The sequence below is a fragment of the Carassius auratus genome, unplaced genomic scaffold, assembly GCF_003368295.1.
Source record: "Carassius auratus strain Wakin unplaced genomic scaffold, ASM336829v1 scaf_tig00216931, whole genome shotgun sequence".
Lineage (NCBI taxonomy): Eukaryota > Metazoa > Chordata > Actinopteri > Cypriniformes > Cyprinidae > Carassius > Carassius auratus.
The window spans coordinates 39,290-67,018 of NW_020528802.1; the positions used below are offsets into that span (position 1 = coordinate 39,290).

Consider the following 27,729-nt stretch of genomic DNA (forward strand, 5'->3'; position numbering starts at 1 on the left):
TGAAAGTGCAGCAGTGTTTAAAATGATTCTCTGAAAACAGACTCAGTCTTACCTCTGTTTGTGTGAGAGACTCATCTTTCCTCTCTTCTCTGACATACTGCAGATGAACAGCTCAACACTGAGATCTTTGTGTCTCTGAAGACGATCAGATGCTCATCATGACCTGGACATGACAATCAGATCAAGATCATGAGAGTTCAGAGGAACAAATGATGAAGAATATAACTAGTGCTGAATCTTTGAGTTCCCAAGCAATCAATACACAAATAAAATATGCTACAAATATACTGCCATGTAATAATCTCTTGAGATCACTCACAACACACTTCTTTATTTACAGGAACATTACATAAGAAGTTTAAATGAAACGGGACAAATTTAATCTTGACAAACTATGTATCATTATAAAGATCTAAGCCTCAAGCATCGACGACAGATCGCTGTTTTTCAATGGAAAGCTTATGGCTGTATTTGCTACATTTGTGTAAGCAGTACACATACAAACATGAACATTAGAAACGCTGTACATACCAGATCCGTCGTAATAACGAGTCATGAACACATCCACAGCTGTAAATCCCGGTTTAGTTAGGAAGGTAACGTTTCAGTTCTTCAGCGACAGAATTGTTTGCGTCCGTTATGGAATGACTCACGGTCGGAAACTGCGTCTTGGTAGTAAAAAACGGCATGGTTTTGCAGCGTACAGTGTCACAAACAGAATGAGGCGATCCACCGGAAAAAAGAATGAATGAAAAATAGGCGGAAGATAGTTATTTGAATTTGGCGCTCACTCCTGGGAGCTGGTGACGCGCTCTGACGCACCTGTCAGCTGATGGAGGCGGAACTTACAGCGATCGCATTTCCTTTGTTTCTTTTATTTTTTCAACAGTTTTTATATATGTGAGAGTGTGTTTTATGTTGAATGTGTATGTATCTGCATGATAACCATCTGTTTGAGTGCAAATCAGCCCAAATCAGCTCGCTGTATAAGTGGCCATCAGCACATCAGCACTTATTTGCATCGTGATTCATTGTAAAATATGCATTTCTAGCAATCTCAGGAGGATGTTCTGTAATTGGTAAACAAAGTTAAATCTTTTTTTATTTTTCTTACTCAAATTATTCTTATTGTATTTTTCTAGTGCTCAAATAAATCACTTATATGATGTCTAAAGGGGGTCGCAGACGGGACGAGAAGCGCAGCGCCGCGTCGCGCCACGTCTTTAAAATTCGAGCACATTATTCTCTATGAGTGTACACACACAGGCAGCGCCATTCGACGTCTGTCCGCTGTGCCCAGCTACGACTCAGAACGCTGTTCAAATTTCTGCTGCGCCACAGAGCGCCATCTGCATAGTTTTATATAAAAAAAACCCTTATGTTATAAACTGAAACTGCAAACTAAAATACAGTACATTTGTTTCATTGAAATAAAACATTACAAAGTGTTTGGTTACGTTTTCACCTAGGCTGCATAGTTGCCTAGACAACAGATACAACAAACAGACTTAAGTTTCTGTCTAGTGTTTTAAAATTGAAAAAAAAAAAAAAAAAACTATGCAGTGGTATGTTTACTGACTAAATAGTTTGTAGAAGCCTTCAATACTATTGGGAAATATATTTTCTTATATTTGGGGGGTGGGGGGTGTAGACATAGTCTCATAAAAATATTTGCAGGAGTCTCATTTTTCATGATATTTTATTATGATTTGAAACAGAAACTCATGAGACGTGGCTTTCAACCCATTACTTTTACTAGATTGCTCCAGGACTCATTTCATGTATTTTTATATCAAATAAAAAAATATTTAAGAGTGGTAAAAAAAATTCAAGGCACTTCAGTGTCTATAACTTTTTAATATGTTTGAGCATTATCAAATGTGGTTGATAAAAAGTAAATTCCAAAATGTGTCTTCTTTCTAAAGACACCACAATTATGTTTATAACACACTGAAGTAGGAAACTATTACAATTATAAGTTAGGTAGAGCACTTTCATCTGTGAGTCCAATAATGGGGGGTGCTGGCTGACAGGTTAAATAAGTAAATGTGGTATTTAATCTGATTATTAAATACATTTGTATTTTTACAACTTTTATTTGAGCATTGCATTTGTAAAAAATTTTAATGAGTAATATGAGTAATAAGGCATCTTAAAATGAACAGTGTAATATTGTACATTAGAATACATTTACACTTGTTAAGAACTTATCTGACTATTTATTATTTATAATGTGAAAAGAAACTGATTCAGACATATTTCTCCATTAACATGTAACTTTGTCTATCTGGAAGCATTTAGAACATTATTTAACCTAAAATAGCATGCCATATGAATTGATAAAGTACATGCACGCTCTGCCAGTGGACACTGAAGGAAACTGAAAGACTGACGGATTTACAGTTTAACCTACATTTAACTTGTACGCAGCCCAGTAACGTTACTTGCATAAACATAATTGTCTTAAGAAAAACTTGGCCATGTTTAGCATAAGAATCCATCTCTTTAACACTGTGAACAACTCTGAAAACACGAAACACCATTGTACCCCCCTTTTAAAGTAGGATATCATTACATTAATTTCTTGCCGCTTAAGTGTAGGCCTACAGTTTAAACAGCGGGAGATTCTTCTTTTGATCCATAAAAACAATTTGCTTATCATCTTGTTTCCTTCAGTCAGGCAAATCAAATCCCTCCGAAATCATATTTACACTCATAAATATATTTAAATGTCCATTCAATAAAGAGATTGATAAACGAGAGAGTCACTTAGCCAGTAAAACTAAAGTTTTTTTTTTATTCTGCAATCGCACAGTTCTCTACAGAAGACAGTAAAGGAAAATTAAACCAACCCTGTAGTTTTTTAAGAGTCGAAACTAGTAGCCTACTTAATATATTTTAGTTCAATATCTGAATTTATTGAAAGGATATTTTGTCAACCTTGACTGTTTTTGCTCGATTTGGCTAAAATAGTTGCAAACAAAGATCACGGCAGGACAGTCGTGCTTCTCTCAGCAGCAGTGTTTTGCTACTGAATTTGGGTCAATAATTCAGTGGTCAATTCATAAAGACAGGCACTTGCTTCATTCTTGAATCAGCCCTATGAACAAATTGTTTAAAGGCATGCTTCAATGACTCAGTAATCAATACAATACAGACAACTATTTGTAAGTATATACAATTGTATTATTTTATAAAAATACCAAGCTCACAACATTATTGTTGTAAATGCATTTGTGCTATATTTTAGCTAAACTGAACTGTCTGTAAATGCATCTGAATGCAACTACAGTCCAGGCTTGTAAATTCAGAAAATTATTATCTATAGTGTCTGGTGTCCAAAAAAGTTAATGTCAAACCCTGGCTACATCTAGTGAACTAACGTTGCATATAATATAACCAAAAATAAAGACTTTCTAACAAATGTTAAATGTTAAGATATTTTGTAAATTTCCTAACATAATATATCAAAACTTAATTTTTGATAAGTAATATGCATCGTTAAGAATTCATTTGGAGAACTTTAAGACAATTTTCTCAGTATTTTGACTTTTTTGCACCCTCAGATTCCAGATTTTCAAATAATTGTATCTCGGCCAAATACTGTCCTCCTAACAAACCATACATCAATGGAAAGATGATTTATTCAGCTTTCAGATGATGTATGAATCTCAATTTCAACAAATTGGCAAATCAGTGGCCTACCAAACAATCATAAAAGAAAGAATTATATCTTACCGTTGTTGTCGAAAAAGTCTTGTCCCTTTGCAATAAATCTTCTATTCAAGTCCCAGCTGCCAAAGATTACATAATAGGCTAGTTTCTAGTTTATTAATGAAACTTCAATTGAAATCTCACTTGTGGTTATCTATAAATAAATGAAAACAAGGACCATATATTTTGTATGTTTTTTGTTTTTAATTGTTTGTTGGTCCCAACTTCCATATACTAATATTAGAATTCATAATAATTATGTTTGTGGGTGAAACTGACCCTAGTTTTAATACAGTTCATCAAAAGTCAGGCTATGAAACAGTAAATACTGCAACTAGCAGACAGAACATAATAAAACAAAATGATGACTTTACGAATCCACAATACAAAAATGTAATCATGTAATGTAATCAGTGAAGTTGTCAGTGCCCTCTTTTGGTGATAATAATCACCAGACGATTCCATAACCAGCCAGCTACATTAGTTCAGCTAAATCCACAAAATCCAATTAATATGGCTTTTAAATGTAACCAAAATTACAGAATTCAAATCAGCAGACAACAAAACAAGTAAAAATGGAAACAAACCATACAGATTTGTATGGACTTATAAGAAAACCAAATTATCTCCCGAAAATAAAACTGAAGAAACGGCCAACAGCAAAGTTACAGCAACATACTTTACATCTGTATTTTCTAACTACACTATAAGTTGAAGAATAAAAACAAGTTAAAAATAATGCATTCTGAACAACAGTTTGGACTTAAAAATCTTCGTTCATAAAAGCTTAAACTTAAAAAAAAAATTATTAATAAGCATTATAAGAGAACTGAACATAAAATTCAACCTGTAATAAAGTGTAATGTTTTACAACAGTGAAACTATCAGATATGGTCCATCTTTGAGTTGATCTGGATCTCACAGATGAAACTGCTGATCTTGAACTTTATCTACGGTGAAAACTTTAGATGTTGTTTCCTTGTCCTGTCGCTGGTTAGGACAGATATTATTACTCAATGCATTAGAGTGCCACGTTTGGCGAAGTTGAAAACTAAGATTTAAAGGTGCTGGATCTATGATCTACTTACTGTGTTTGTTTTTCATATGCAAACAAAAAGTTGATGAATGACGGAAACTCTTCCCGCATGCAGTGCAGTGATACGGATTTCTCTCCGGTGTGGATCCCTTCATGTCTTCTCAGATGTACTGACTGATTGAATCTCTTCTCACAGTATGAACACATGTAAGGTTTCTCTCCAGTGTGGATCCTCTTGTGCAGCTTCAGTTGTGCAACCGTAGTAAACGTCTTCTCACACTCAAAGCACATGTAATCTTTCACACCAGTGTGTCTCTTCTGATGAACTTTTAAATTATTCAGTTGTGAAAAACTCTTTCCACAGAAAGAACATGAATGTGGTTTCTCCTTTGTATGAACTTTCATGTGCTGCTTCAGGGCTGAAGCCCATGAAAATGTTTTTCCACACTGATCACATTCATGCAGTTTCTCTCCAGTGTGGAGGATCATGTGTTGCTGAAGGGTTACTTTGTGTGTGAAACTCTTCCCGCACTGATCACATGTGAATGGTTTCTCTCCAGTGTGGATCTTCATGTGAACATTGAGGTTGTGTTTATATGTCAAACTCTTTCCACACTGAGTGCAGGTGAAACCTTTCTTATTTCTTCTTTTCCGTAAATAAACTCTTTTGGTCTGTGAGCAAGTTTTTTCTCTCGTTGTACCATGATGATGCTTCTGCTCGTCACTCTCCTCATTCTCCTCCATCAGGTCTGAAATAAAAGTAAAAAACTGCAATACAGATACCAGAGATGGGGACTCGAGTTTGAGACTCGGACTCGAGTGCGACTTAAGTCGCACAAACAGTGACTTCAGACTCGACTTGAGACTCGTCCTCGAAAGACTTCAGACTCGACTCGGACTCGAGCTCCGGGACTCGTGAACAATGTTCATTTTTAGTAAACGTCAGATGAGCTCGCTGTTAGAGTTGTGACGTTCGCGAACGAACCGATTCTTTTGAACGGCTCATAAACATGAACGATGGGAGCCGAGTCACGGCTGGAGGGGAGCCGTTCTTTCTGTCGCTCTTTTTTCCTATGCGTGTTTCAGAGCGCGTGTTTCACACAGATGCACACAAATGAGCTCCTCCGCGAGACAGAACAGTTATAGGTGGAGGGGCGCACCCAGCGCAGGCCAACTCTTTATAGCGTGATGATATTAGTTATTAGTTGTGCACGCATCCTTCACGTGAGTACTCCAGTGGAAAAAACCTGCGTGCCTCTGTCATTGGGTAGGAGCGGAGCCATGACGTTTTGCACAGATAATCATTGCAGCCCACTTTGTTATTGTTCATTGACTTGAAGGGGCTGATGTCCTATTTGCAAAGTTTACAGTAGTAATAGTATGTAGACATTTCCATTTTATTTATTCTAATTTTATCTACTTTAAATATTTTTCGTTCTTTATCAAAATGTTCTTGTGTGATAACAATGTTCTTGTGTTGAAGTGTTTGTAGTAAAAGCTGTTTTGCACAGAAATTCATTGCAGCCGGCTTTGTTTTTGATGTTTATTTGTGAGTAGGTATTGTATGAATAACATAAGTCAGCGTAGCTTTGTTCATTCTTAAGCCAGACAAGAGGTGTGCAGCTATACAGCCAGGACAGACAGAAGGCCATTACTAAATCCATAAATGCAAAATACAGATATTAACTTAAAAGTAAAGCATTCTTGGTGTTTTTGTCATGTTGCAATAGCCTGTTTACACTGATTATATACCAAAATCAAAGTTGATATTGTATGCTAATAAATAGAGTTGTCATAATAACGTATTACATGCTTTGAATTCCTTATATATAGCTATGCAGTGTTCTAAGCAGCTTGGATGGGTCGCTGTACGTGATGCAACATTTATTATAACCAGAGACTTAATATAATAAAGAGACTTGAGACTTGACTTGGACTCTAGCTCAGAGACTTGTGAGCATCTCTGACAGATACTCTGAGAGGCTACTAGGGCTGTGCAAAAAATCGAATGTATTTTCATGCACATCTCATCAGTAAAGACACTCCTGTAATTAGAAGTATATCCCCAGCACGTGCGTTCAGATCAGGGTTGCCAGGTTTTCACAACAAATCCTGCCAAGTTGCTTCTCAAAACTAGTCCAAAACTAGCCCAATCGCGCTTCCAGAAGGTTCCCAGATTAAAAAATTGCTTCCTGGGGTTAAAATACACGTTTTTTTTAGCAGGGTTGCTTGGTAAAATTCACATTTTAGGGGCTAAATATCACATTATTTGTATTGGGGTCGCTTTGACCCGCGGACAAGATAAACCACCACAGACTTGGCAACACTGGTTGGCATTTACTACACCGAGCCATAATTCACTGACAGTCTACACAAAATTGATGTTAAAATCGCAGGCGATACTTTGTCGATTTTGAAAACGATTTTGTGTTAGTTTTCGGTAGACTACGGCTCTGTGTAGTAACTGCCGCTCCACCTGAACCAGTGTTGCCAAGTCATATGTGGCTGTCTCGTACGTGAAGCCTGTGCTCCCCCTTTGTTTCACTTTAGTTTGCTGAAAGTTAATGAGGGGGACACTCAGCTCATGAAAGAGCTGAAGACAAAAATTATGACCTCGATGAGAAATAAGCTGTCCCCATAGATGAAGACCAGGGCCAATCACAGGCAAGGCCTTCTGAGGGAGCAGCAGACCAAGCTGCAGAAGAGGAGCTGTCAGTGGACCACCTGTGCCATTGGGTGTTAAGAAGCAGCTTTTTCAAAAAACAGTGCCAAGAAGATGATGCTTTGCTTCTCACTGAAAAGCAAAAAGTGGAGAGTGAGCTGTAAATGTACCTGATGTGCTCTCATGCAGACAGTGAGTCTAACCCTCTGGACTGGTGGAGGCTACATGAACACAACTTCTCCGGATTGTCTCTGCTGGCGAAAACGTACTTGTGCATCCCAGCCACAATAGTTCAATTTCAAGTATGATTAATGATTAGAGTAAGAATAACCTGAAGAGTTACTTTTTCATATTTCTGAAGGTTTTATATTTCAAACAATGTTAATGTACTGTATCAGGTTTGTTTTTTATATTAGAGATGTATCTCAGTCTACCTCAGTTTTATTTATGTTTACAAAACACTGCACATATTTTAAAACACTTTATTCACCAGAAGGTGAACAGCTAGTGAACTTCCTAACACTAAACTTGTGCTAAATTCTCAGGTTTCTCTATGTTTATATTTAACACTTTCCACTATTTTATTACACTTTATTAGGCATTTCTTACATTCTCTTTCATTTTGCACCCTAAATGTTACTTTAGACTTATGTTTACATTTTTATTATTTGAGTTTTCCATGGTTGTTGACATTTCTGTTTTAATAACTGAGGGCATTTTGATCAGAGGAAGGTTAAGTTTAAAATAAAATGTTTAAATGCAATATATTTTTCTCCTGGACCTCATTTTAAATAGGTCATAAAAATATCAATAATTATCGATATCGACTGAAATGAAACACTGATATGATGAAACAGTTTTCAGCCATATCGCCCAGCCCTACACTCAACTCCAGACACACGAGTGTCACGTCAGACCATTCGAATCATCAGCTAGACGACCTGTGAGGATGACAATGTCCCAGCTCCTCGAGATCACATCATCAGGGAACAGCTGCTGGAGGCTGGGGTGCTTCAAACTGAGTGTCCTGCACTTTCTCCAGCCCTGAATCCCATAGAAACCTAATGGTTCTTCAGCCTCATTGATAAAAAAGATGAAGAGTAAACACCAACCTGTTTGTTCTTCAGTGTGTTTGGTTCTGCAGGGTTCTAGATCTCTCATGTTCTCTTTGTCCTTTAATACACTCTGTCTCTTCTTCATGATGCTCTGATCCTCGTACTTGTTAGCTGAAAAAAAAAAGCAATAAACCCTTTATCCATTATTATCAATCTTTACTCTCATTAATATTCAGGCAGAGGATTATAGGAAAAAAACACATACAATTAAAAGATACCAAATATAAACAATGTAAGAATTACAAAAGTTAAAGAATAAACACATGTTGTTTGCTTAAGTCTGTTGAAAGCAATAAAATGATCTTAATGTGTCAATGAACAGATCTGAAGTCATCAGTGCAATGAATGAGGTGAAAACAGGATCTATTGACACGAAACAGGTCTCGTTTACACTCCAGGTCTTGATGCCCAGCTCTGATTTGTTGCCTATATCCGATGTTTTCACACATAATCTGCTCTGTCTGAAGTGAACGCTTGGGGAACTGTTGGGGGAAAACATCAGATGTGTAACATTATATTAGATCCATTACAGTAAAGTAGGGCTGTGCGATTAATCTAAAATTCGAAATCCATATAAAATCGCAATTTGAGTGTGGGCGATTTCTAAATCCCTTTATAGCACGATTTTCCGCAGCCCTGACTCCCCGCAGTATGTTATCTGAACCAATCAGGATGCAGCGCACAAGTGGAGCGCGAGAACAGAGCAGACTGGGCATATGCCTAACTCCAGGTTCACACACTCTGTCTGTGATGCGTAGCCTTTTTTTTTCGAGCCCATGTTAACAGATCAGAGCGTTCACACTGTACGCGGTAAAAGATGAGAACAGAAAAGGTCATAAATAGAAAAGTGTGAAAAGATTTAATATCTTGCGCATGAGCGCAGAGAGAGTTGTGAGTGCACAGGACACAGGTTGAGCGAGAGGAGACACGTTGTAAGGCAGCGTGTATCTCTGAGCCTTATACAGTCTGTGATCTGAGCATGTGCATCTGGTTTTGTTAACAGAGCAAAGGAAATCCGCGTGCATCTGCGTCTATCCGCTCGTGCATTATTTTAATGTGCTTACGCGTTACAATAATGCACTCTCGTTGCTGCTTCTGTACACATAACTTACTGTACACGCACTGCAGACAGAGTACGTGTGAACCTTGGGCAATAACTATATTGGGCAAAACATATAACACCTGAGGCACCGCTACAGTGAGCTCTATGACCAATGCATGGCAAAAAAAAAAAAATCCCTGACCACGGGTTTTATTTTAGTTTTTTATTAAAATGTTTTGCCATATGTCTAGATTTTGTTTGAAATCTTTACTTAGTGATTATTTTGATGCTACAACTTTTTGATAAAGCTCTCATTGGTTTTCTTTTGGAAATATGTTTTAAATTTATACTGAATGCATTTATGACTGTAAAGCATGCATGTGTGTGTAAAAATCGTGATTAAAATTGAAATCACAAAATTTATCAAAAAATCGTGATAGGTTTTTTTTGTCCATATCGCACAGCCCTACAGTACAGGACGTCTGTATCATTCTCATAATGTTAATCTAACAATAAAAGAAAAGAGAGAATCACCCGCTGCACTACATTTAACTGCTTTTGTAGTTTTAATAATCTATTTATTTGTAATGAACACAAGTTATTTTTACACTTGATAGTTTTTCGTACATGAATGCTTTATAAAATGATAAAGATAATGCTTTTTTTTCTTGCTAGGTTACTTTATCTTTTTTTGCATATTTTCTTACAAAAAAAATGTGGAAATTAATATAGTAATAAATAATAGGAAAAAACGGGTGACTTGGTCATAAAATGGGTGACTTGGTCATTTTTTTCAGATTCCAACAAATCATAAATCATTCTGAAGGCCTTTTGATGGAGATTTTTTTTCTTAATGGCTCATTGTGACTGGTTTTTTCAGCTAAAGTCACATTATTCTCATGAGGAAGCACATGTGGAGGCGGTAAATCACAACAACACATGCGCGAACAGATCAGAATTGGGGCATCAAAACTTTTGCTTATAGAAACACATCTTCAACCAACATATGATATGAATCTGAATATAGTCCAAATGTTATTTACCACATTCATAACAACCAAGTTTTTACACATCTTACCGTTTTCCGTGAAGAAAGACAGCTCAGCTAACACAGTTACGTTGTGACGACGTAACTGGACCAGACCATATTCGTTGCAGCGACATCCCAAATAACGTTCCAGCGACGTTACTTTGTGATTCCCATATCCGTCGTGGCGACGTTATAGTGGAACGTCGCTGGAACGTGAGGAGTACGTCCCAGCGACCAAACTGTCACGTTATGAGGACGTTCCTATAAAATACCATATTGGTCGCAGCGACGTACCACATAACGTTCCAGTGACGTAACTTTGTGATTCCCATATCCGTCGTGGCGACGTTATAGTGGAACGTCGCTGGAACGTGATGAGTATGTCCTGACGACCAAACTGGCACGTTATGAGGACGTGACATTACAGGATCATATTGGTAATTCATATTTTCACCTCACCATTACCTTGAAATACATAAAGAACTAATAAACTCAATCCATCTCTGGTGCAAAAAATAAACCTTATGAAATCTAATTGTAATCTAATTACAGGGGATTCATAGTTAATACATTAATTACATACATGCAATGCAAACAAATACAAAAACATTACATTCTAATATAAAATATACAAAAACACACTGCATTCATTCACAAATCAATATTTATTCAGCACTACTTTGTACAAATAGGAAGCCAAAACATTTTGAACATTGCACCTGTTCTTTAAACATGCAAAATGTTACTAAGTTATGAGCACAGAAAACTAAACACATCAATTCATAGATTACACAATATAAACAATTGTCTTAAAGATGGGGAGATGGTTAATGACGTTATTAGTGAAAATTAAAAATAATTATCAGTAAACTTATTGATACAACATAATTTAGTGCAACAAAAGATACATGATAAATAGATATGAAACAATTCAGCAGATACTGCACAGAGATACTGCACAAAGTAAAACTGTGAGCGTCATATATGAGGCTCCTGGTATAAATGTCTGATGGTGATGTGCTTTAATTACACAACATGCAGGAAAACATTTAGGCTAATTCATGCGCATGATTTTCTATTTCATTCCCTCGATTTCGTGTACACTATTTATACATCAAGAGAACGAATTAGTAAATTGTGCATACGATTTAGCAAATCAATGAAATGTAAAAGTAATCGTGCACGTTTAGTACATAGAGGGAACGAATTAGTAAATCATGGACATGATTTCTTTCTTTTTCTTGCATGTCATGATCAGGGCTCTGTGCTCACTATCAGAGGATAAAACTAAACAATATAACAATTACCAAAGAACCATAATTTTTGAGCTTCTCAGAAGAAAAACATTCATAAAGCGTAAAGATATGAAAAATGAACAATATAGAGATTTCTAGCATCTCTCCTGTATTATTTGTCCCACCCGAAAAAACAAAGTTTTTTAAGAAAGTGAGCATATCGACTTTCTCAGAAGAATCTGTGATCTGTGATTACTGACTGTGGAGAAGACTCTTTCAGACAGAGTTAGGAGAAGGACAGCCGATAGAGAAGAGGAAGAGTGTGTTTCTTACCCCAGCAGCAGAAGACAGGCTCTTCTGAGGGAAGGACAGGAGGCTTGCAGTGTTGTGCTGTAGAACAAGGCTCCTTCTCAGCACCTGATCTTCTTCAGAAAAGAGTTCCTCTAGTGTAGAGTCAGACACTCAGACTTCTTGCAAACTGGAATCTTTTAATAACATTTAGCATATTATTGTAGCCATGTTCATTGTTTTTATTATAACACATGGCAAGCTTATGAGAAAATTGTTAAACGTGTTCTTCCTCCTCTTCTTCATCCTGGGCCTGCTGTCAACATCCTTCTCTGAGCTGAAAGGGAGGATCATCTTGTTAATGTTGCTCATGTATGTTCACAACCAGGCAAAAATCTGGAATCTTTTCTTTATGGTTTTCAAGAGAAGTCTCTTCTGCTCACCAAGGCTAGATTAATTTGATAAAAAAAATTTTTTAAAGTAATTGTAAAAAAAAAAAAAAAAAAGAAATAACAGTTTTCATACTCTTTTTTTGAATATACTTAAACATATTTATTGAAATAATTATGAGGCAAAGCTGAATTTTTCAGTAACTTTACTCCACTCTGCAGTGTCACATGATCTTTTTCATATACTGATCGGGAAACATTGCTGATTATCACAAATCAGTGCATTTACATGCACCCAATCGCATTATTGCAAGTGTACATCTGCTCATGACATACATGATGTAAATCACATCTGCAGTTAGCTTACTACGGTTGTTAGTTCCACTGAACTCTATTGGTAAAGAAGGAACTTGTGACCAAAGTTGGTTTTAGGGAAACGCACCCAATATTAGAAATGATGGGGAAGAAAACTTAGCATTTCTGGAAAGTTGAGTTTTTTCTTCATTATTATTTTATAAAACACAAAGTTCAAAACATTGAAAAAAAAGGTAATCTTTGGTAAAATTACAAAAGTCTTCTCTACCACTGGTTTTCAATTTTATGCATTCTTGCTATTAGCCAACCACCCCCAAATAAAATAAATATAACTGTAGTGTAGACAAAATGTTTGGGCAGCACAACTGTTTCCAACACTGATAATAATCAGAAAAATGTATTGAGCAGTAAATCATCATATTAGAATGATTTCTGAAGATCATGTGACACTGAAGACTGGAGTAATTAATGCTGAAAATATAGCTGTGCATTATAGAAATAAATTAAACTTTTAAAATATATTTAAAACTTTTGACTCACTGTGTACATTGCACAAAGCACACATTCTCAAAGAACTTACATTCTGGTGATTACTTCCTTCCCGCACTGCTGTCAGTTCCCTTCAGTCATTCCCAGACCTCCTTGTTTTTAATCTTTCCCTCAAATCTACAGAAACAAACATCATTTTACAGACAATTTGGATAAGTCACGAATTGCAATAGTTATATAACTATAATCACAATGCTAAATTATATATATATATATATATATATATATATATATATATATATATATATATATATATATATATATATATATATATATATATATATATATTTAATTATAAATATATATTGAATCGGCACACAAGTATCGGGATAGTATTGAATTGGCAGATTAACGTATCATCCCAGCCCTAGTTACTACAGTCAAAACAATGAAACTCTCTTCAAGAGCGCACAATAACTGATATTTAAAACTGTTAAAAGAAAAGGCTCAAAATATTGCACACATATGATACACAACAATATCTCTTCCTTTGGTGTTTTGAACATTTCTGTGAGTAATGCTACACGCTTTGACTCTGTGTTGCTTCAAGTGCATCATTCTGCACTGGTTGTGTTTACGCGATGCACGCTGTTTAGGAGCCCTACCCTTTCGTATTATAATACATTAGCACAATGAAAGATTCTTGTTCTGTCCCATCTACCACATGTTGCTGCCTTCATTACTGTGCTATAAATTTAAAAGAAATGTATTTTACACACACATACATTATACACACACACACACATATATATAGACGGTTTCAACGGCAACAACATAAACAAACGTTACTGCGCATGCGCGCTTTTGTGGACCTAACCTAACCGGTAGACTTCCAAATAGAATCAATAACAACAGCCAAGTCCCTCTAGAGTAGATATTTTTTGATAACAAACAAAATATGTTTGCTGCGTGGATCAGGCGGACTTGATGAAAATGCAAATTCATCCTTTGCCAGCAGGAGATGTTTTAAAGCATAGACATAAAGTGCGAGAAATAGAGGTTTCCCCAGTAACAGCTGTAAACAAAGCAGAGCTGGTACGCTCACACGCTGCTTTATCAGGCATATAACATGCAAGTCTTCCTTCAGAAATACAGCGATATAAAAACACCTGTGCCTCGTTTTGATATTTAAACATATAAATGTTAGGAATTATTAAACGTGCAGTACGTAACGTTACTCATGTTTATTCAACGAAGCCTTTTTGAAAATCTATCAGTTTTAAAATTGTGGCGAGTCTCCAAAAATAAATAAATGTATGGGAACACATCCCACAGCACAACCACCTGAGCCCAACTTCAGTCTACTCATCACCTTGACTTTAACTGCGTTTGTAGATGGCACCGCAGCCAGACCGATATACACAACACAGACCGGAATATATATATATCAGTTTGAGACCAAAGGTTTGGACATACCTTCTCATTCAAAGAGTTTTCTTTATTTTCATGACTATGAAAATTGTAGATTCACACTGAAGGCATCAAAACTATGAATTAACACATGTGGAATTATATATGGAATTATATACATAACAAAAAAGTGTGAAACAACTGAAAATATGTCATATTGTAGGTTCTTCAAAGTAGCCACCTTTTGCTCTGATTACTGCTTTGCACACTCTTGGCATTCTCTTGATGAGCTTCAAGAGGTAGTCACCTGAAATGGTCTTCAACAGTCTTGAAGGAGTTCCCCGAGAGATGCTTAGCACTTGTTGGCCCTTTTACCTTCTGTATGCGGTCCAGCTCACCCCTAAACCATCTCGATTGGGTTCAGGTCCGGTGACTGTGGAGGCCAGGTCATCTGCGCAGCACCCCATCACTCTCCTTCTTGCTCAAATAGCCCTTGATGCCTTCAGTGTGAATCTACAATTTTCATAGTCATGAAAATAAAGAAAACTCTTTGAATGAGAAGGTGTGTCCAAACTTTTGGTCTTTACTGTAAAATATATATTTTACAGTTTTATATATATATACACACACACACACACACACACACACACACACACACACACTTTTGCACATCCTGTCATACCAGTGACTGGGTGTTACTGCAATACTTTGCAGCATTAAGGTTAACGATTAATCGATTATTTGATCATTAATATAAACGACGATCAATCATGGAAATGATTGAAAATTGACATCCCTACACAGAAGTATAGAAAATTCTACATTGATTAAAATTTTTTTGCAAAAAACGACACTGATATCGGATCAGAATTACTGTCTCTTCTCATAGTGACAGCCAATCACATTAGTTTTCTGGTATTGCATGCACTTGATTGGCTTGCGTCTGCGCTAGGGTATTTGCATAAGACGTTCTGACTGGAGGACGGCTGCATTGGCGCTTAAAAAGTCTTCAACTTCTATTTAGAATTAATTTCTAGAATTTATTTAAAAGTAAACGAGAGGCGTTGACGCCCCGTGTGATGGGGCGTTATATGTCTGGATACCGCTGCACAAATCTTTCAACAACGAGAAATGTAGTTCCTGCACGGACTTACATCCAGGACAGCAGAATGGTCAGGATGTTCTGAAACACATAACCAACTGAAATCAATTTAAAAGTATTTAGTCTTGCCTGAGTGATGCTGAAACAACCAGGTTTAGTTTTTCACCCAGGAGAAACTGCTTCCTGTGGAACAGTCTCCATGAAGAATGATCTCTTGATCCTGGATCCTTGCTGCCATCCACGCAGAGATGATTTGGGGGATATGTGGTTGTGTCTAAAGGGTAATGAATCAATGTTACAAGAATACTGATAGCAGCACTATTGATCCTGTAACTTATGTAAATGTTTTCAGTACCGAACAAGTCAGGAACCAAATTAGTACCAGTTCTTGAAACCCATCTCTACTTGTAATAGTTGTCTTGTTGCTGCTGCCCAGACTGTCTCTTCCCCTGATGATAAATATATGTGTTCATTTTAAAGCAATAAATAATACATTTAAATTACTAGGTGGTAACAAATATATTTCCTTATAAGGAACTCAATGAATCATGGACTCAACTGGTGGTTGTCAGGCCCTAAGAAAGTGAACAATTTGTTTACTTTTTGTGAAACGAAAGTATCAGATCAATTTGAGAATTAAACTAGCATTAAAAAGCATGCATGTGAAAAACACCATCAACACCAATAATGAACAGATGACAGAATTTACAAGCCTGCCACTTGAGGGAGAAAAGGGGAAAATATTAATCCCACATAACGTTACACTGAACATGATTTCGGCAGCCTCGGTCTAATTAACGTTAAACTTTATATTTAACGTTATATCGGTTTATATTCAAGTTCACAGCATTGCTAGCACGAGCATCATCAAGCTGGAGCAGCAGGTATTCCAACAAACTAATTAACGTTACTACGGTTAAAAATTTAATTATTAGAAAGTTAATACTGTATAGTTTATAGTGATAAATTTCAAATAATTTAAAACAGGTAAGGTTATTGTGGTGTTGTTGCTATGGTGTTCTAGGTTGGCGAGAGGTTGATGATGTCACGAGAAAGGCGACGAGGAAGCGCCAGTGAGTTATGTATGTTTAACGTTGCCTAAAGAAAGTAAAGTGAACACGTTCATACAGTTTGAATCCAGAGTCTTCATTTAAAAGACGCGACATGGTGTCAGAAGTGCTGTAGTTTGACGTGTTACCTGATTGAGTTTTGCTCGCGGAGCCCGGAGCCGTGGGAAGAACGTGCGAGCTGAAATGGATGGCGGAGATAATGCGGTCGCTGCGCCGAGAGCAGCGGGACCGAGCGCTACTTTCAGCATACGGCCGCCTGAGCCGTTCGACTTCTCTAAACCACAAGAATGGGCAAAATGGATCCGGAGGTTTGAACGGTTCCGATTGGCGAGCAACCTGCAAGAAAACTCGGATGAAAATCAGGTGAATACTTTCATTTACTGCATGGGAGATGAGGCGGATGATATTCTCCGTGGGTTACCACTGGCAGACGCTGACAAAACAAAGTATGACGCAGTAAAAGCAGGTTTTGATGCACATTTCGTTGGGAGAAGAAATGTAATTTACGAACGGGCACGTTTCAATATGCGTAAACAGGAGGAAAATGAGACTGTTGATTCATTTGTGACAGCTTTGTATGCTCTGGCTGAACATTGCAATTATTTAGCATTACATGATGAGCTAATTCGGGACCGGCTCGTCGTGGGGTTGGCTGACAAACGGCTGTCTGAGCGTATGCAGCTGGATCATGAGCTGACCTTGGAAAAAGCAATAGCAATGGCGCGGCAAAGTGAGGAGGTGAAACGACAGCAAGCTGCGCTGAGAAGTGTGACAGACACTGTGGCTGCAGATGCGGGCTCTGTCGACAGAGTGTACAAAGGAAAGTATAACGTTGGGAGACCCCAAAAAGGAAATGGTCCTAAACAGAAATCACATATAGTACACTCCAGTAAGATGAATAGCAACCAGTGCCATAAGTGTGGTAGCTCCCCAGCACACGCAAAACGTGACTGTCCAGCAAATGACGTAAAATGTCACTCCTGTGGGAAAAAAGGGCACTACAAGCGGGTGTGCACATCATCAAAAACTGTGCGTGAAGTGTGTGAGGGGGACCCTATATTTCTTGGCAGCATCACAGGTACTGGCGAACCATGGATGGTAAACTTAAACATTAGACACAAATGTGTGCCGTTTAAGATTGATACTGGCGCGGATGTCACTGTCATTCCAGTAGAGGTGTTTGAGGAGATTTTTAATAAAGACCCACCTACCCTCAAGGATGCAACGAGGCCATTACTTGGTCCAGGGCAAGATCCCTTAGATGTTGTGGGAGTTGCTAGTCTGCTGTTGAAGAGAGGTGAAAAACAGTCCGAGGAAGATGTGTACATAATCAGAAATCTGCACACTGCACTTCTGGGCAGACCGGCTATTGCAAAGCTTGAGCTTGTGGCACGATTAGATAACATTGATATGGAAATATTAAAGACAAGTTATCCAAAATTGTGCAGCGGTCTGGGGGAAGTACGACAGCCATATGTTATCAGGCTCAAACCGGGGGCTTCTCCATTCTCTCTTAAAACCCCAAGACGTATCCCGTTACCTTTAATGAGTAAAGTTAAAGAAGAGCTGAGCCGTATGGAGATTTTGGGGGTAATCAGCAGGGTGGAGGAACCAACAGACTGGTGTGCTGGCATGGTGGTGGTCCCAAAGAAGTCAGGTGCTGTTCGGATATGTGTAGACCTCTCCAAGTTAAATGAATCAGTTCGCCGGGAAAAATACATCCTGCCATCAGTTGAACAGACATTAGGAATGCTTGCTGGAGCACAGATCTTCAGTAAGTTAGATGCCAATATGGGATTCTGGCAGATACCATTGTCAGAGGATTCTGCACGCTACACAACGTTCATAACTCCATTTGGCCGTTTCTTCTTCAAACGGCTTCCCTTCGGTATATCATCTGCGCCAGAGCACTTCCAGAATAGAATGGCTACAGAGGTTACTGAAGGACTGGAAGGCACGGTGTGTCATATTGATGATGTTCTGGTGTGGGGGAGAACAAGGGAGGAACATGACACCCGTTTGCATGCAGTACTGAGGAAAATGCAAAAGGCAGGCATGACCCTTAATGTCGAGAAGTGTGAGTTGTCAAAGCGGACAGTACACTTTTTAGGGCACATTATTTCTGCTGATGGCATTAGCCCAGACCCCATGAAAACAGCAGCCATCAGGGACATGACGGAGCCCTCAAATGTGAGTCAATTGCGGAGCTTCCTGGGGATGGTAAATCAGCTTGGGAAGTTTATTCCCCGACTGGCGGATAAAGACAAAGCTCTCCGTGACCTGCTGTCGAAAAAGAACTGTTGGATTTGGGGCATTGAACAAGCCAATGCGTTCCAGGCTCTGAAAGACGTCCTTTCATCCCCCCCTGTTCTTGCCATCTATGACGCGGACAGAGACTGTAAAGTGTCAGCGGATGCTTCGTCCTACGGACTGGGAGCCGTCCTACTTCAAAGGTGGCCAGAAGGTTGGAAGCCGATAGCGTATGCGTCAAGATCTCTTTCTCAGACTGAGCAGAGATACGCGCAAGTGGAGAAAGAAGCCTTGGGGCTCACATGGGCATGCGAAAGATTCAAAGACTTTGTCATTGGCAAACATTTCACATTGGAAACTGACCACAAGCCATTACTGAGTCTCTTAGGATCGCAAGCTCTGGATGCTCTCCCTCCTCGTATCCAGAGGTTCAAAATGCGTCTGATGCGTTACTCCTACTCCATTGTTCACGTGCCAGGAAAGGATTTGTGGGTAGCTGACACTCTGTCACGTGCTCCGGTAAAGCAGTGTGAGCTTCATGAAGAGAGAGAGTTTTGGGAGGACACTAACATTTATGTTGACGCTATCATGGGGAATTTGCCAGCAAGCACAACCTACCTGGGACAGCTGAGAGAAGACTTAAAGAATGACAAGGTATGCTCCAGTGTGATGAAACTGTGTGTTGAAGGGTGGACAGAGCACAGCCGGAGAGATCCAATACTGAAGCGTTACTGGGCAGAACGGGCTCTCTTAACTGTGCAGGACGACCTGTTGCTGAGAGGTACGAGGTTGGTCATTCCAGCCGCTATGAGAAATGATGTCCTTAGCAAGTTGCATGAGGGGCATTTAGGACTTGTAAAATGCAGAGAGCGGGCAAGACAATCAGTATGGTGGCCAGGGTTAAGTAATCAGCTGAAGGAATTGGTGCTCAACTGCAGGACATGCCTCAAGGAGAGACAAAACCCAAAAGAACCACTCATGCCCACTCAGTTTCCAGACAGACCCTGGCAAAGGTTAGGAGCTGATTTATTCATGCTGGGAACTAAGACGTACCTGCTAGTGGTGGATTACTATTCCAGGTATGTAGAGATTGCTCAGTTATCACCCAGTAGGTCTACTGACGTCATTGTCCACATGAAATCCATATTCGCACGGCATGGAGTTCCAGAGACACTAATTACAGACAACGGGCCACAATTCTCTGGGCACTCATTTGCATCCTTTGCTGCTTCTTATGGATTTGTCCACGTTACTAGCAGCCCAAAGTTCCCCCAGAGCAATGGAGAGGCTGAACGTGCAGTCAAGACAATAAAAGCTCTTTTCAAGAAAGCTGATGACCCTTACCTTGCTCTCCTAGCGTATCGTGCTACTCCTTTGCAGAATGGGTATAGCCCAGCACAGCTTCTTATGGGAAGAAGGCTGCGAACAACTGTGCCCACACTCTCATCATTGCTAGATCCAGCACTTCCTGATACTGATGCAATTTTCAGAAAGGAGACGGAAAGAAAGAGTGCAGATGCAGAGCGCTTCAATAAACATCATAGAGCTAGAAAACTCAGCACACTACAGCCGGGGGAAGAAGTCTGGGTGTCTGATGCTAAAGAATCAGGAACGATTGTGGCCAGTCACTTGGCTCCACGGTCTTACCTTGTGAATACGCAACATGGGACTGTGAGACGTAATCGTTACCATCTGGTACCTATGCAAGCGTCAGCTAAGGATGATAAAAATGATACACAAGATCAGTCCTCGGACACAATCACTGAGTCGCACCCTGTCACTCAGGAATCAGAGGAGCAGGACATTCCTGATGTGGTGTCTACACCTAGAACTAGGTGTGGGAGACGGATCGTGAAACCTGCAAGGTTGAACCTGTAAACAAGTGTGTGGTTTACTGCTTCATTATAGTTACAAATACATTGCCACTTAATGTACATTAATAAAAAAAAAAAGAATGTTCGAAATAGGAAGACAAATGTTATAATTACTTGGTTTGTTTAAGAGTTAGATAGGAGCAGACCTTCCAGCAAAAGAGGCAGAATAATCCTCTAAGGTCTGTTGAGACAAAGGTAGTCTACCCTTTGATCTCTAGAAAGGGGAGATGTGGTGTTGTTGCTATGGTGTTCTAGGTTGGCGAGAGGTTGATGATGTCACGAGAAAGGCGACGAGGAAGCGCCAGTGAGTTATGTATGTTTAACGTTGCCTAAAGAAAGTAAAGTGAACACGTTCATACAGTTTGAATCCAGAGTCTTCATTTAAAAGACGCGACAGTTATATTCGATTTTAACAGTTACCGTTACCTTAGACCACCTCTGAGACTGATTTTGAGCTAATTAACCAAACAGAGCATTTATTTATTAAATTGAAAGAGAAAACCTACAAAAATACAAAACACTACTCCTCTTTGATGGCATTTAACGTTATATCAGTTAAAATCTATGAATAAAAGTAGATTTATAGGACTTTCCTTTCCTCCGTGTCCGTCTGCTGGAAGTTGACCGTTACAAAATGACGGGCACGCGCACGTCGCGCACTTCACTCAGAAAGTGACGTGCGCTGCTAGTTTAAGGTTTAAATGTTAATTTGTCCCGTACTCTCTTTCATTAACAAACATTATCACCATTTGCTAAGTAAATTGTTTATTTTATTGTTCTTAAACTGATGGCATATATATATATATATATATATATATATATATATATATATATATATAATTATTTTAACATGCTTGATTAATTTTTTTGTATATTTCCCAAAGAATATGCTGTTCAAATGGTATCTTAATAATAATACATCTAGTGCAATAATATTAAAAGTTATCTGAAGACCAGCTGACCACGTCCCTACAACGTCCCCAATGGGACTAACTAGCGACGTCTTTTGAGTACGTGCCCACGACGTTTCTGGGAAGTTAGCCAAGATTTAAAAAAATGGAACTTTACCACGACGTCCTCACAACGTTGCCATAAAGTAATGTCGCGCTGACCAAATGACGACTAACTGGCAACGTCCTCACAACGTTCTGTGTTTGCTGGGAGACAACTGTCAACTGATGACGATCGATTTTAAATGTATAACTCTCTTTAAATGTAAGTGTTAGCAGACACACAAAGAGCACCGAAACTGATGAAAATAATTCAGATATGACTGTGTACAAATGTTGCTCAAACAAACGGTGTAAAGTGTATTTTACAATTACGTGAAATAGCGAACGATTCACCTCATAAAACTCCGCGGTGAAGCGCGCGGGAGCGATGGCGTCATCACCGCGAGGCGTCTTCAACCGGACAGCTGTCCCAAAGAGAAGTGCTCTTTATTATTTTGTATTAATTAATGCTTAAACAGACAATACGAAAGGAACATAGTCAAGGGATCACATACAAATCCAAAATATAATTAACAAAAATAATGAACACAAACACATTAATAATAAATTACACTGTAAAAATAATAGTAATGATAATAATAATAAATTAAAAACGTTTTTGGAGGACATTACCGATAAATTAAAATGAGATAATAAATAAATAAATAAACTATCACATACAAAGACAGCATATAAACTTCTTTAAATACCTCTGTATAATATTTCAGATATCGTATGGATTTTTTAATTCTTTATAAGATGAAGAGATTTTTTCGACGTATTTCGAAAACAACTTCAAATGCACTCTCCGTTTCCCAGGATAGTTAAGTGTACGTCTGATGGACACTTCACACCCCTCCATACCCCAGAATCACATTATGTTTTTATTTACACAAGTTATCCACTATAGTATAAATAACCAATAGGCAATAGTCTTTCCCTTTGCTGATTTTGTAGTACATAAATTAGTGTATTAACCATTTTTCTCAAGAAGAGAAAGCAGTGAAAAAAATGGGTACATTGAAATTGTTTATGTTTTTCTAAAATGTCACACTGTCAGTAAAACAACCTAATTTCTGTAGTTTATTTTTGTGATGCAAGTTAAAAATTAAACCAATAAGTTGTATGTGTTATTCATTCTTGTAATGTCTATTTTTGTTATGCACGTCCACATGTGTTAATGAGAGAGAAGTAATTATGAACGTCGTTGTCCATGTGTTCTGGGATCTTCAGGAGGTCAATCTCTTGGTGAATGGTCAGCAGCTCCTCAGTCTCAGAGCTGCCACACACTTTAGTTTTGAATATTAACCTGTGTAAATAAAAGAGAAGTAATTATGTTCATTGTTAATTTTTTGAATGCAGCTTACAAAACATTCTTCTATACGTTTATTTTTTTGTCCTTGATCTTTTTTTTTTTTTTTTTTACACATTAAAACTTTAAAAATCAATACATTACTGAAAGTACTTTTGAAAGCATTTCTTGTCAGAATATGAACAAATATTTGCTGACTGTATCAAAGGCTGCATGTGAAGGACTTGGACTGGTCAAACAGAGACAGTTCAGCTGTGAACACTGCCACTGAACACTGAAGTGTACTTTACTCTATTTTTATTATTCAGTTTTATTTTTGCTAACCTGTCTACGTGTGATCACCATAGTCAAGACAATACACTTTATAAAATCACACCTTTGTAAGATATCAGTCAGCATGTGAACTGCTATGTGTGTGTGTATTATGTAGTTTTTGGTAATTAATTATCATAATTTCATGAACATTTGTAGACGTTTGTGTATAGTTAGTGTTTGTATATAATTACATATTTATTTCCATTATTGTTTTATTATCTCTATATCCATATTTATTTATTTATTTGTAAATGTATTTATTTTAGCTAGGTGTGTGTAGTGTTTTTATGTAATTACATATTTACTCATGTATAATTACATATTTACTCAGCTCATAGTCTGTATTTATCTGTATATGCTACAGTATGTATCAAGGTATGTAGTTTATATTTGTTATTAAATGTTATATAGCAATGAATTTGTCTTGTGGTCTTAAACCACTTTATTTTTATAGGTTGTTATAAAAGCAGTCACATGTGTTTTACTGAAGCTGGTTGAGCGGGACATGCTGGTGTCTTGAGGACGGTGAACAGACAATATGTTCAAGGAAGGAGATGAGCCAGTCCTTTCCCATCATCCTCCTGGCATCCCATCCATCTGGATATTTGCAGCCACATCTGCTGGCCACTTCATATGCAATATTCATATGCAATATTCATATGCATATTTTATGACATGATTAAGATAAATTAAGACTTCACTGATCCTGAACTGGGGATTTTTACATGTTGCAGCAGCTTCAGAAAGAGTGGAAAATGAAACAATTTAAAAAAGTTAATAATTTTTTTTAATCAGGAGAGAAATGAAAAATATATTTAAAGAATACACAAATCTCAAATTTTAATAAGCATTTAAAATAGTTTGAGTAAGAGCAGTGTGAGTGAGCTGCGTGTTCAGTGTTTTTGCTTTACTACACTGATCTTCTTAAGAGACAGGTTAAAATAAATATCAGCTGCACTCACAATATAAGCCTGCAGTTTCCTCTCTTGGTCCACGGAGAAGACTTGAGACTGTGATCTGTGTCCTGGTGGTCTAGTCTTCTCCGTTGCAGTATCTGAGCAAAGTGACATGACATATGCCATGCGACTTACTGTAGCAGCTGCCCTGAGACTGATGTTCCTGACAGAAACACCTCTCATAAACATCTGGCTGAATCAGACCCCCGTCTGTCTTTCTGACCGTAACTCTTGGCATATTCTGTTGTTATAATATGACATAAACATATTAATAAATTCTGCAACACTCAGAAAGTCACCACATTAGCACAAAGGAATTCAGGGGCAAACTTTAGGATGTGTTACAGCACTGAATAACATTTAGACCATCTTTACTGTAACACATGAAACTAAAAACACAATTTGCAATTAGAAAATGAGTACAGCTTCAGTTATTTACTTACTATCCTTGAAAACTGATTTCCGGACCTAACTGTGGGAAGCGATGATGAAATCAGGCGATATTTGGCTTGCGTGCTGAACTGCTGTCATAGCTTGGAAAGCAAATGTAATCAGGTCTCTGAGAAAATCACTTTGTTACTTTCGTCCCAGTATCTTGAATAACTGGTTACAGAGAGATGCATCTATTTTCAGGAGAATTCTTCTAAGGTTGAATATCTATCTAGACTGATTTATCCATGTCTTTTTTTTTTTAGCTCTCTTTTCAGTTATTATAAAAATAAGCTATCAAAAAAATAAATAAAAAGACTTTATTTGGAGGCACAAAACTCATTCTATTAGAAAATCTGATATTATCAAAGGATATGAAGAAGCTGTTCTGAATAAATAGAAATATTTGGTCAATGTTGGATTTAATGGATGTTAAATTACAATTCATTCATTTAAAACACTGATTTGTCTATAACCCAAAGTAATTATTTACTGTTATTAATGCAATAAACTCGAACATTACTGCAGTCCTTCTCTTATTATATGTTATTATTATTTGTTGGTGATATTCAGATAGAAAACAAACTCTGCACTCAAATATCAAATATAGAAGACAATATATCATCCAGTCGTGCTACCCTTGTCAAATATTGACAAAAATTAAAGATTTTAGTGATTTACTCAAACAACTGAACACCACTGATTGAATATTCAGTAGAGTCAAGCATTGTTAAGTACCTATTTACTTATAGTTAAGTACCGTGATGAAAGGAAGGAAGGAACACTTTAGATCGGTGAACACTATTCAATAGTTGATTATTAGCATTCATATTACTAGATTATTTACTGTTTATAGGTAATTATAAAGCACATATTAATGACTTATTCTGCATTGCCATATTCTACATCCCTTCACCCTAATCTATACCCAAACATAACTACCTTACTACCAGCAAGCAGCAAATTGAAGGAAAACTCTTAATGCTTAATATGTTTCCAAAAGAAACATTAGTCACAAAGCACAAATTTCTTGTGGATATATGCTTCTCCAATGGACATGGTCAGTAAGAAGTGCTTAGCCTTGATACTTTTACATCTGTAAACTCAAATTCTCCACCTTACACCAATAAAAATTTTACAGCACAAGAAATGGAAGCTTTAGCCTAAGTTCTGCCAGGAAGACTCAATCACTTCGTCACTAATTACCTTCATCATTATCCAATCACGTCTTTATACTCCTGTATAAAAGATCGTACTTACACATGTTTGAGTTCGCAGATGCCGACGCGACAACAACCGCAGATTCCAACGCGTTTTGTACTTGCTCAAGCTGTTGTGTTTATTCATCTACTTGCTGTAATTAAGTTCGTGCCCCGCAAACTATCTAGAGTTTGACGTTCCTCTAAGATGCACACAGGATCGTTGGCTTAGCTCCGTGTCGCGGTGATTATCTGCAGTCGTTTGTGTTGGATGATTTACAAGCTTTTCTCGGCAGAGGATGTGAACATTGGCGGAGTTCCGTGTGCTTCCAGGCCAGGGTTGCCAGGTTCTCAAACCGCCAGTTACTACTATAAAAAAAAAAAAAAAAAATAGCCCAATCGCGTTCAAAAGGGATTTATCGGTAGAATTCACATTCTAGGGGCTATATATGACACTATTGGGGTCACCTCAAACCCAGGACAGAAAAGGCAACCCACAAAAAAAAAAAAAAAAAAAATAGCCCAATCGCGTTCAAAAGGGATTTATCGGTAGAATTCACATTCTAGGGGCTATATATGACACTATTGGGGTCACCTCAAACCCAGGACAGAAAAGGCAACCCACAAAAAAAAAAAAAATAGCCCAATCGCGTTCAAAAGGGATTTATCGGTAGAATTCACATTCTAGGGGCTATATATGACACTATTGGGGTCACCTCAAACCCAGGACAGAAAAGGCAACCCACAAAAAAAAAAAAGTCTTGGCAACGCTGGTGCTTTCCGAGATGTCGCGTCAGTGCTGCTTGGGTCTCAACACCTGAAAAGATTTTGGTCTCAATCAACAAATATTCATCCGTACGCTCACGTGAACCTGCACGAATGAAGTCTCTCCGGACCAGCAGACAGAATTAAGGCTGCCGGTCTCTTCGCCATCTCGCCTCCATCACTTCACAAGTCCACAGCATTATAAGTATCATTTCGTTCTATGCACTTGCGGCGCCTGGGCATTAATTTATTCTCTGCAAGGATTTATACTTACACGTTCAAATAAAGCACTGAGCGTTTCGTGCTTATCTAGCAGACTTGCACAGCATAATTAAGATGTTGATCATAGTTCATGCAATTTCTGAATAACTTCTTCGTAATGAGGCACTTTAAGGCTAATCATAAACGCTACAATCTTACTGATAGATTTTTCGCATTTCTAAAAAAAAAAACAAAAAAAAAAAAAAAGCTGTCTAGCACACTTTAGATTCGCTGTTTTAATCTTATGCTTTAATCATTGTTTATTCAGTCTTCATTTGCGTTATTCCTGAAAAGTTCATACTCTAATGGGATTCTATGGTTGCAGATGCAGGGAACCGCTGCTCTCACCTCATCTTACATGGCTTACTCTTGGGCTAGCGCATTATGAACACTTGATCTACCAAGCTGATGCGTATATGGACCCTCCTTTTGAGTCGTAGGTAAGATTCGGCTCAATGCTCAGTCAGCAGGCATATAAC

The 27,729-nt window shown here is 37.8% G+C and overlaps 1 pseudogene; it reads right to left on the reverse strand.

Moving 5' to 3' along the window:
• Positions 1-27,729, reverse strand: part of LOC113099372 (NLR family CARD domain-containing protein 3-like) — an 89,332-nt pseudogene that overhangs the window by 15,182 nt on the left and 46,421 nt on the right.